This window comes from Halichoerus grypus, chromosome 13 (assembly GCF_964656455.1).
Source record: "Halichoerus grypus chromosome 13, mHalGry1.hap1.1, whole genome shotgun sequence".
Lineage (NCBI taxonomy): Eukaryota > Metazoa > Chordata > Mammalia > Carnivora > Phocidae > Halichoerus > Halichoerus grypus.
Window position 1 is genome coordinate 30618738 of NC_135724.1, and position 12629 is coordinate 30631366.

General features: G+C 39.9%; 1 protein-coding gene across 5 annotated transcripts in view; it reads right to left on the bottom strand.

The window, feature by feature from the left end:
* Positions 1-12351, bottom strand: part of LOC118536237 (uncharacterized) — a 568523-nt gene extending 556172 nt beyond the window's left edge. For 4 of the 5 annotated variants that reach the window (XR_013443326.1, XM_078060389.1, XM_078060388.1 and 1 more), the window contains exons 1-2: positions 12260-12351; positions 9901-9952 (exon numbers count right to left, since the gene is read on the bottom strand). The gene's annotated coding sequence lies outside the window, so the exon portion shown is untranslated. The remainder of the gene's footprint in view (positions 1-9900; positions 9953-12259) is intronic. The other variant, XM_078060391.1, reaches the window with a different exon arrangement.
* Positions 12352-12629: the final 278 nt, after the last annotated feature.

Here is a 12629-nt window from a genome sequence, read left to right on the forward strand (position 1 = left end):
TATTTCCAGAACACTCTAAATGGTCTATATCCTGATGTCATGTGGCTCTCATAAATGGAAAGAAGCTATAAAGAGGCACAAAATACCCAATTTTACAAACTACTTTTGGAAATCTTTAATATTCAGTATTTTTAAAGTACATTAGTACATCTGACATAAAGCTGGAATGTAAACTGCATCAGGTTTTGAGAATTATGGTGTCATAAAAGTGTGCAGCAAAACTGGACAGTGGAATAGCTCTCTGAATCTCACTGAAATGTGTTCTGTTATCAATCATGGATATAAAACAGACTGTTTAAGAATTTGGCAAGGTAGAATACACAGATTTTTTTTTCCCCAGGGTAAGCAATTATATCCTGACTCATGTAGCAAATATACAAATATACAGCAGGAAAAAAAAAATAAATATCAGCCTCAGAATTTTATTATAAAAACACACTACAGTGAAAAAAAAAAGCCATTTTAAGTAACCGTATTTTGACGGTGTTGGTATTATTCTGAGATAGGTACATTTATACTGTGAGATAAAGGAATTATGTTGGTGTTATTAAGAACTATACTTTTAGCACAGGAGAGAGGACAAATAGATGTTAAAATCAAAGATTACATTTTTTAAAACCCCATCATCCTACATTTGAATTGGAAGTGTCAGTGTGAACTTGATATACTATATACATATAAAAGTAGGAACTAACCCAATAGCAGTGAGTGCTCCCAGCAACAAGATGGTCTATAACTTCCTACTAAAAAGATTCTAGGAAAGGAGCCTTACAGCTATGGAGAAGTGTTTTTTTTTTTTTTTTTTTTTTTTTTTTTTTTTTGAGAGAGAGAATGAGATAGAGAGAGCATGAGAAGGGGGAGGGTCAGAGGGAGAAGCAGACTCCTTGCTGAGCAGGGAGCCCGATGCGGGACTCGATCCCGGGACTCCAGGATCATGACCTGAGCCGAAGGCAGTGGCTTAACCAACTGAGCCACCCAGGCGTCCCTATTTTTTTTTTTTTTAAGATTTTATTTATTTGACAAGAGAGAGAGCAGGAGAACACTAGCAGTGGAAGCTGCAGAGGGAGAAGCAGGTCCCCCCGCTGAGCAGGGTGCCTGATGCCGGCGAGATCCCAGGACCTTGGGATCACAACCTGAGCCAAAGGCAGTTGCTTAACCAATGGAGCCACCCAGGCGCCCCTTGGAGAAGGGTATCTTTAGAGGTCAACAATTCTTCTCCCTACCCCCACCAAAAAAGGATAAAATTGTTCAACAACTATTTTGGAACTCTGAAAAAATTAACCAAATGCAAACAAGTGGAAATTTATGGAAAACTGCCGGTCCCTCAACTAAAAACAGTATGTATCCTCCTCGTCTGGGGCTAAAACCCACCACCCATCTTCAGTTTGGTCAATGATAATGGCAGTGCTGCCAATGCAGAGCTGGCCAAGATATCAGCAGCTCTACCAGAAAAAGTGGGCACAATTCCAGAAACAGGACAAAAATTTGACAGCAGACAGCATTGTGAGGATATAAATGGGTAACTGACAGCTCTACTAGCCTAAAGATGTGCTCCTGGTTGGACCAAGAAGTGAACCAGCCAAAATCTTAGTGGAAAGATCTTGGAAGTAACAGCCATAGGAGAGAGAGAAACTTCCCACACATCCTGACTGGCAATGTATGCTCATGTGGGAGACATATCCAAGAGAGCAGAGTTGAGAGTAGAAGCCACCTCTTTTCAGATTAATGTTTTCATTTTCTTTGGGTAAATACCCAGTAGTGGAATTACTGGATCATACAGCAATTCTAATTTTTTTTTTTTTAGGTGGAATTTAAAAAACAAAAGCAAAGAAAAAAAAGACAAAAAGAAAAAAACAGACTCTTAAATGTACAGAACTGGTGGTTGCCAGAGGGGAGATGAATAGGAGGATGGGGGAAATAAAGGAGATTAAGAGTACACTTATCTTGATGAAGAAACATATAGAACTATTGAATCATTACACTGTATACCTGAACCTAATACAACACTATGTTATTTATACCTGAGTAAAGTAGTTACTGATAAGCTAAAAGAAAAAAAAAATGTAAAGCTAAAGAAGACTTGAGAACTGGCACAACACTGAATGTACTCCCTATCCCACACGAAGATGAGGAGAGGGAGGAAGATTTGCTGGCTTAACATAATTGAGCACAACCTATTCCTCAACCACTGGCTGACCATTAAGCTATACAGTTGTAGGTGATTCCTAGGAAGCCAGGATAAATAAGACATCTGAGCGGAGACATCAACTACACACTGAAGGGGTGGTAAATTCTATAGCTTAAGTCCAGGTGAGTTACAGAAAACAAGACAAAAAAGAAAAAGTAAAATTAGAATATAAAATTTCTGTAATATATGATCTGAACGGTCTAGTTTCACAAAACATTACAAGATAAATGCAAACAAAAACAAAACAGGCAAGTGTGACCCATACACTTACGGAAAAAAAATAAACCACTCCATGAGGAGGAGTAAAACTAGAAATAGAATTTAGCAGCCCCAAATCTCTAATGTCCAAAGAGTTAAAGGAAGTCATATTCAAAGTACTGAAGGAAAATTTGATGACAAGACTCAAATAGGGGATCGAAAGAGAAAGTTCAAAAAAGATCCAAATGGAAATTTACATTTAAAAACATAGTAACAAAAATGAAAAATTCACCAGATGGCCTCCATAACAGATTTATGATGGCAAAAGAAAGAAATTAACCTGTCTGAATAGAAAGAGTAAAGAAAAATTGAGACTCACTTATCAGAAAACCATGAAATATCAACAAACTTGTAAGGTGACTTCTAGAAGTGGCCAAAAAAAAAAACTTACGTGATGTGAACTTCTAGTTTCGGCTCCTACATAAAAAGATCATAGAAGGGCGCCTGGGTGGCTCAGTTGGTTAAGCGACTGCCTTCGGCTCAGGTCATGATCCTGGAGTCCCTGGATCGAGTCCCGCATCAGGCTCCCTGCTCGGCAGGGAGTCTGCTTTGCCCTCTGGCCTTATCCCCTCTCATGTGTTCTCTCTCATTCTCTCTCTCTCAAATAAATAAATAAAAAAAAAAAAAAAAAAAAAAAAAGATCATAGAAGTCATTACTCCCATCCTTATAGCAAAGGGGGGGAGCTTTATAAAAATGAAAATCATTTTTCTAGACTCAGAGAACTGTTTTCACAGGGCAAATAACCACACTGAAACCAGAGAGACAGCTGAATCTAGAGACTTACAGAAATATCTGTTTACCTGAGCAGAAGCCACTGGAGCAATTAACTGGTTGGAATACTTAAATGGTAATTTTGATGAACTTCTGGAACCTAGAGACTAGCTTGAGTGACAAACTCCTGGGGGATGCATCAGTAGAGGAAACTTCACACCTTATGATCAGGAACCCAACCATGCTTTTAGAGTAAGGAACTAACAAAGGTCTTACGTGGCTCTGGCAGAGGAAGGGTCAAAGTTAACCACCGTAAAATGTGCCCAGAGCAGTCTCCACAACAAAGGTGTACTCTACAGAGGGAGAGACTATCCGACTATCCCACCTTATCCCACCTGGGAGAAGGTCATTTCCACAACTCCAGCCCCATCTGGCCCTTCCCGACTCACTTAAGAATGAAATCCCAGCAAGCTCTTTAGTAGTACTGACAAACTGATTCTCAAGTATATTTTCTGAAAGGGAAAAGGTCTAGAATCACCAACACAGCACTGAAGAAGGTGGTCAGAAATAAGGAACAGTACTCAATTTCAAGGATCGCCACACAGCTACAATAATCAAGACAGCATGGTATTGGCAAAAGGATACATTTGTCATTAGGATAGATGGCTCAGAAGTAGACCCACCCAAATACAGTCCATTGCTCTTTTGACAAAACAAAGGCAATCCAATACAAAAAAGGATAGTCCTGGGGCGCCTGGGTGGCTCAGTCGTTAAGCATCTGCCTTCAGCTCAGGTCATGATCCCGGGGTCCTGGGATCGAGCCCCACATCGGGCTCCCTGCTCGGCAGGAAGCCTGCTTCTCCCTCTCCCCCTGCTTGTGTTCCCTCTCTCGCTGTGTCTCTCTCTGTCAAATAAATAAATAAAATCTAAAAAAAAAAAAAAAAAGGATAGTCCTTTCAACAAAAGGTGCTGAAACAAGTGGGCATCCACATATGAAAGAAAATGTATACAGACCTTCTATCTCACAAAGATTCAAAAAAGACCACTGATCTAAATGTAAAACATCAGACAATAAAATTTAGATCAAAACATAGGAGAGTATCTAGATGACTTCAGTCTGGCAATGAGTTTTCAGATATAGCATCAATAGCATGATCCATGAAAGAAAAAATAAATTGGACTTTATTAAATTCTCTTGGGTGGTGCCTGGGTGGGTCAGTCCTTAAGCGTCTGCCTTAGGCTCAGGTCATGATCCCAGGGTCCTAGGACTGAGCCCTGCATCTGGCTCCCTGCTCAGCGGGAAGCCTGCTTCCCCCTCTCCCACTTCCCCTGCTTGTGTTCCCTTTCTTGCTGTCTCTCTGTCAAAATAAATAAAATCTTTAAAAAAAAAAATTCTCTTGGGGCACTGGCTGGCTCAATGGGTAGAATATGTGACTCTTGATCTCAGGGTTTTGAGTTCAAGCCCCACATTGGGTGTAGAGATTACTTAAAATGTATTTAAAAATTCTCTCATAGACACTTAAAATGAAAACACAAAACAGAGTGGGAGCAAATATTTGCAAGACACACATTTGATAAATTACTTGTATCTAAAACATGAAGAATTCTTAGAACTCAGCAAACAAAAAATAAAAACCAGCTACCTTACTAAAGAAGATAGAGATGACAAAAATATGGAAAAGATGATAGACATTTGTCATTAAGGAATTGTGAATTAAAACAATGACATACTACTACACACAGATTAGCCAAAATCCAAAAATCGGCCAATACCAATTGCTAGCAAGGGTGCAGAGTAACAGGAATTCACACTCATTTTTTGGTAGGAATGCAAAATGGTGCAGCCACTTTGGAAGACAGTTTGGCAGTTTCTTACTAAACCAAACATAGGCTTAGCATACGATCCAACAACCTCATGTCTAAGTATTCACTCAAATGATTTGGGGGTAAACATGGCCACACAAAAGCCTGCACATGAATATTTAATAGTAGCTTTATCCATTATCAAGAACCAGAAGCAACCAGTCTCCTAGAATAGGTTAAGTGATCAAACTGTGGTAGATCCATACAATGGAATATTATTCAGTGATAAGAAATGAGCTATCACACCATGAAAAGGCATGGATGAATACTAACTGCAAACTGTTAAGTGAAATAATTTGCAAAGAATCTGCAAGGACTACATACTCCAACTTCAGTTATTTGACATTGTAGAAAAGGCTAAAGTATAAGAACAGTGAAAAGATCAGTGGTTGCCATAGGTTCAGGGAGAGGAGCAGGAGGGTTGAGTAGGTGAACCACAGAATTTTTAGAATGATGAAATTAGTCTGTAGGATACACCAATAGTAGATACGTGACACTCACTGTGCATTTGTCAAAACCTATCAAACTTCAAAGCACAAAGAGTACACCTTCATGGATGCATATTTTTCAAAGTCAGTGAAGATGTTAGAGGAATCCCAGTATGGAATATAGACTGTGATGCAACAATGTGTGTAACAAACGTACAATAAAACCTCACTAAGTGGGGGGCGCCTGGGTGGCTCAGTTGGTTAAGCGACTGCCTTCGGCTCAGGTCATGATCCTGGATTCCCGGGATCGAGTCCCGCATCGGGCTCCCTGCTCTGCAGGGAGTCTGCTCCTCCCTCTGACCCTCCCCCCTCTCATGTGCTCTCTCTCTCATTCTCTCTCTCTCAAATAAATAAATAAAATCTTTAAAAAAAAAAAAAAAAAAAAAAAACCTCACTAAGTGGGGTCTGAGAACAGCATGCTGCTCTAGGCAACTTTGGCAATACGTCTGTAAAACTAATGGCAAAAGAGATTGTACATAAGCACTGTACTTTAATTGATAAAAGTGTTTCCCGTGGGGGTAGGAGTTAATTCCAGTAATAGTATAGATATATACTGGATTTGAACAATTAAGCAAAACTGATGATGGGAGCCAGTTCAGTCACAGTTCACAAATAAGCATGTGGAAGAGGCACATACGACCCATATGACAATGGATTGTAGTCAGAGACATCAGCATGAACTCATGTTTAACTTAATATACAGATGATTACATAGGGAATTACTTTTAGATATGTACATATATGTGAGCTAGTAAAAACATATTTCCTTACTTCATTAGCTGAAAGGACCTACAATGATACTTCAGTTAAAAAGTACAACTAATGGGGCACCTGGGTGGCTCATTTGGTTAGGCATCTGCCTTTGGCTCAGGTCATGATCTCAGGGTCCTGGGATTGAGCCAGGCATAGGGCTCTCTGCTCAGCGGGGAGTCTGATTCTCCCTCTTCCTCTGCTCCTCCCCTTCCCCCGCTTGTGCTCTCTCTCTCTCAAAATAATAAATTTGATTTTAAAAAAGTACAACTAGCAATCAAATCTCAGTTCCTAAATATCATTCTTAATCACACACATGCACACAGGCCTCCTTGGAGAAATGGCTGATTCTACGATTGGGGAAGGAAATATACAAGATGAGCCTGGAGCACATAGTAGTTCCATAAAGTAGGAAAATGTAAAACAAAACAAACAGCAACAGAACACAATGAGGAGGTATGTCAAAACGACATAGGAATCAACTTAACATGTTCCCAATGTCAAAAACTGGAACTACTGGAGAATGAAAATAAGCATAGTATTTGTGCTTTCCACAGTCCTTCTGAAAGGGGACTATGGCTCCTTACTCACATAACCATACACTGGAGAAAGGATAACCAGGTATTTCCTCGGCAGCTGTCTACATAGGATATGAGGTGGTGCTGAGAAGCAGGGACCCCAAGAGTCATGATCCCCTGTTAGAGTCAGAGTATATGGGGCTCAGGTAGTAAAAGAAAACTGACCCAGATCCATCTCAGTGTGTCCAATATGTCTATGAACACATCTGGTAATAATTTCTCAGTTCCAAAATGTTTAATTAGAAGGGACATGAATAACAGTTCAGAAACGTCCTATTGGCTCCTGGACCTGTAAAGCAACAGCTAGTACAGTAGAAAAAAATCAAATAGAGGAACCTGAAACTTCTCCCTTCAGTCAAGATAGGAATCAACAATATCGTACTCTGGAGGGAGATGTGATCAGTGCCACCTTCAAAGACTTCATCAGTGATGGTGGTGCCATCTTGCCCTATTCAATTCATCAGTGCAGCTCCTGCAAGAAGCCCAGTGAATCACAGAAATAGAGTGGACATCTGCAAACCTAATCGTAGCAGTCCCAAGTACAGCTGTTATAGCAGGTAGGCTATCTTTAGTAGAGCAGATTAACACATCCCTGGTTATAGGATAATTCTATGCCAGCAATCTCTACCAATGCAGTCTTTTAGTGTCCAACAAAAAGGAAAATTAGAAGTAGTTTGTTTTCACTTGGGACAAGCCATATACATTTGTGGTCTTGAAGAGCCAACTTAATTCTCCTGCTGTCAAAATATAGCTCAATGGGATCTGAACCATCTGGACATTCTGCAGAACATCACACTGCCCAATATACATATGGGATATTTATCAAACCTGGTAATAATCAGCAATTACAGATGCCTTGGTAAGATACATGCATTCCAGAAAGTAAAAGATACATCTTAAAGGTTCACGGACCTGCCACACTGATCAAGACTTTAGGGGTCTGGTGATCCAGAGCATTCTTGAATAGCCCCTTCAGAGTAAAGTTACGGCACCGTGCAACTCCTACCATTAGCAGTACTTGTAGGCCTCCAAGTTTTGGAAAACACATATTGGGAATACTGCTCAATCCCATTCATCAGGTGGCACAGAAGACTATAAAGTTTTAAGTGAGGCCCAGAGCAAGAGATGATGTTTAGGTATTAGAGAAAGATAGGAGTTCTAAAGTTCTTATAGGAAACTGAAAGCAAACCTCAAGGTTTCTGGAGAAACACCATACCAACTTTAGCAGAGAACTACATACCATTCAAAAAGTAGCTTTTGCATGCTACTTGACACTGGTAGAAACCGAACATGTGGACTACCAAGTGGCCCTGAGACCACAACTGCCCACCAGACACTCCACACTGTTAGACACATATCAAGTCTTAAGTTTGCACGGGCCCAGCAACAACTCATTGTAAAGTGGAAACTGTTTCAGAAATCAGGTTTGGGCAAGCCCAGGAAGTTCGGTATATACCTATTGTCTCATGAGACATTCTCTATCAGCAACTGGAGGAAGAGGAAGACATCTAAGCTTGGTTCACAGGTAAATCAGCTTGGTCTGCGGGTACAAGACAAAACAGACTGCTATCTCACTACAGTCCCGCTCAGGTAGGTCTTTGAAAGACAATGGTGAGGAGATATACTCCCAGTGGCAATGATTCAAGTGGAAAAGCTTGCTAGTCACTTCGTGGAGAAAGTTGTCCAAAATTAGGACATACATGTACTTACATGAAATGGTAAATGACTTATCTGGTCAGAGGTCTTGAAGTTGCAGTATTAGAAAACAGTACAAGAATATCCAAGAGACCAATGTTGGATATAGGGGAGTGGGCACAAAATGTGAGAATTTTGGGATTGCACATAAACGCCCAACAGAAATTATCAACTGCGGAATAGGTCCAAGCAACAAAGTGGACAGGTCTTCATCAGGTGTCAACCAGCTTCTTTCCTCCAGTAAGGGCTTGCCCAATGTGATCAAGACTGGATTAGCCCAAGTAACAGACATAGGGGCTATGCATGTCCCATAGTATTCATAATGTCACTAAGGCTGATAAAGTCACTGCTGAATGTCCAATATCTGAGCAATAGAAGCCAATGCTGAGAGCCTCCAATAAGATACCAAATCTCAAGTAGACCAGTGTCTCAGTGGTAAGTTGACGTACTGGACACTTTATAACTTGAAGAGAGTCATGTTTTATCTTGGCTGGCTCATATTCTAGATAGTTCACCTTCTCTACCCACAAAGCCTTAGCCAGCATGACCATCCATATTAGTTTCCTAGGGCTCTCACAAACTAGGGACTTCAAACAACAAAAATTTATTCTTTCACAGTTCTAGAGGCCAGAAGACTGAAATCAAGATGGTGGCAATTTGGGTTCTTTCTGGATGTTCTGAGAGCGAATCTGTTCCAGGCTTGTCTCCTAGCTTTAAGGGGCTGGTGGCAATCCTTGGCATTCCTCGGCTTGCAGACACATCACTTCAAACTGTTTTTGCATTGCCTCCTCTTGGTAGTCTGTCTTTCACTTTTCCTACAAGGACACTTGTTATTGGATTTAGGGCCTACCCTAATCCAGGATGATGATTTCTGCCTAGTCATTTTGGGTTCCTTAAGCCAAAGACACAAAATGTAGTAGGCACAAAATGGAGTCACTTTGCTGACAGAAGTAATTAACCCCAATCATTATGAAAAGGTACAATTGATACTACATAATGGTAGAAGGAAGAAATCTGATACTCAGTGAATCCACTGGAGCATTTTGGTAACTCCACACCCAACTGTAACCTTTTTTTTTTTTTTTTTTTTTAAGATTTTATTTGACAGAGAGAGAAAGCATAAGCAGGCAGAGCGGCAGGTAGAGGGAGAGGGAGAAGCAGGCTCTCCGCTGAGCAGGGAGCCCGATACGGGGCTCAATCCCAGGACCCTGTGATCATGACCTGAGCCGAAGGCAGCAGCTTAACTGACTGAGCCATCCAGGCGCCCCCCAATTGTAACGTTAAATGGGCAAATTCAGAAACCATAGTCTGATAAGGGTATGGTAAAGGGGCTAAGACCCCTCAGTAATGAGGGTCTGGGTGGCTTACCCTATTAAGCCAGTCATGAAGGTCAGAAGAGATAGCCAATTGGGAAGAGAACCTAGAACGGGTAATGGAGAAGAGAGAGAAGTTACAACTCAGTTTCAAACTCAGGACCGATTTAATCCAACTATTCCCCTTGCTTTTTAAAACAAGATTACCCAGTTTGTTTTCTCATTGAGGTTTTGAGAGTTCTAGAGGAGAGGGGGTTGGGAGGATGGGTTAGCCTGGTGATGGGTATTGAGGAGGGCACGTTCTGCATGGAGCACTGGGTGTTATGCACAAACAATGAATCATGGAACACTATATCTAAAACTAATGATGTAATGTATGGGGATTAACATAACAATAAAAAAAATAAAAAAAAAAAAATAAAAAAACAAGATTACCCAGAAACTGTGACAAACCACAATGCTGGCAAAGTTGTATTTGAATAAAGTCATCTGAATGTGAGAAGGGAACCTAAATAGTTCAAGGATTATACTTCAGTGGAAGCCCTTGGTGCCTTGAGCCAAATCCACTTCACTGAGCTGGTACACATCGTCCCACGCATTGCTAGTGTTGGCTGATAATCACTCATAGCTGCCCCTTTCTCCAAATTTTCCTTAGCTAAATGCAAACAGGAGCAGTCTCATTCAAGAGGTTAAGCCTTGCCCCCAAGGATGGTCAGGGACATGGTAGGTACAAAAGGCTTGTCCCCTTGCTTTAAGTAGGGACCAGATCTACAGTGTGATTTGTGCTACAGAGCTTAAGACCAAGATGTAGCTAATCTTTAGCCAAGACTATTTTTCTTGCTTAGCATTTCTTCTCTTGGTATATATTGCTTTCCTCAAAAATCTTGAGAGTATGCACTCAAAAAATTACTATCACAGGAATCACCAACTTTGGCTCTGGTTCTAGAGAACATACGTCAGATATAAACCAAACAATGTGGTTTCTAAAAGACTGAAAAATAAAGCAGAAATTTTAGTCCCACAATGTTAGTAAGGAAAAGAAATGGTATTCAAAGCCCACAAAGTAGAAGGATCCTGGTAAAGATTTCAGGCTTTTACTTAGGATGTTAAGGAGCTATACACTCAACTTCTACCTAGCTCAACCCCTAACTGAATTAAAGTGATCTGCCACTATCTTCTCTGTAGCAAGACTAGAATTTTTATCATTTTTCATAAACAATGTCTAGCTTTCAATGACCAGGCACAGGAAAAAAAACAGGACCCAAGAGTTAAAATGGCAAATAGAAATAGACCCACAAGTGATCCAAATTTTCAAGTTAACAAATTAAAATGTTATGGGCAAGAAAATAAACAAGATATAGTATTTCAGCCAGTACCTATTTTTTAAATAAAGTGAAAATTCTAGAATTAACAATTGAAATTAAGGAGTTTAACAAAGTCTACAAAAAAAAATGAAAGGAATAAAAAAATGGGAATACAGGGCAAACACAAGCATACAAATTGAAACAAGAGGAGAAAAGCACAAGATATATGGAATACAGATTTTTATAGGATTAATATACATATAATTCAGTGGTTAACTTCAGACAATTTTGCCCTCCTACACTAGAGGATATGTGGCAGTAACTAAAGTTTTGTTGTTTTGTTTCCCCCAATAACAACTTCTAAAGGTTGCTACTGGCATCTAGTGGGTAGAGACCAAAGATAATGTTAACCATCCTTCAATGAATATGACAGACTCCCACAAATATGAATTATCTGATACAAAAATGTCCACAGAGCTGTTGACAAGCTAAGATATAATGTGTCCAAAGAGGAGAATCTGACAGAAATAGTTAAAGAGATAATGGCTAATATTTTTCCCAAACAAAACATACCACAACTACTTATAAGAAGCCTAAGTCTCATATTAGCTAATTGCAACATATGAACGTAATTGATTCTGGACCAGACAGGCAAAAGAAATGTCAGGGAAGTTTTAACACTGGCTAAACCTTCCATAGTTGAAAAAATCATTTTTAATACTTGCCTACCCAAACTTGATCCATGGCGCTGCTTTGAAATTCAGCAACTGGATACACTCCCAGTCCAGACCACCCACCTACTTTCAGACTCACTACCAAACTATTCTGACTGCAGCTTTCAGTCACATGGACTAGGCATACAGTAGCACAGTCACCAAAGATATTAAAGTATTAGTACATTTGAGTGGGACACGGTGTCCCATTCGCCTCTACCTCCCTAAACACCCTCTAAAATGAGGCCTTCCCATATCAAGTGCCAAGCATATGTTGGTACTAAGAATGTGCTAATCGTGACTGGCTAAGATTTTGTGTGAACATAAAACCTTATACTGATATGTCCAGTTGTTTATAAAATTAAAAATACACACCCATCTTCATCCCTTATCATACCTTTTAAATACCCTGCTCATGTGGATCGGCCATCCTCATTTCCAGGGACCAAAACCCTTTCATTGGCACACAACTCTCAGGCCCCTCGTGACCAGAGTAATCCTTCTCATAGGCTCCAGAAAAATACAGCCCATTGCTCATTCTGAAGGAATCTAGCCCCAGTTATTTGTCCTTTTAGTGCCTATTCATCCATATTTAATCTCTTTACTTTGCAAGCCTCATACTAGCTAGCACAATGCTATGTGCACACATTACTTCTAAATACTTATTGAATAGTTGAATAAGGAATACACAAATATGTGAAAATATTTATGTCCCTTCAAAATAGAAGGGAATTATTCAATATAAATCAATGATGTCAAATCATTGC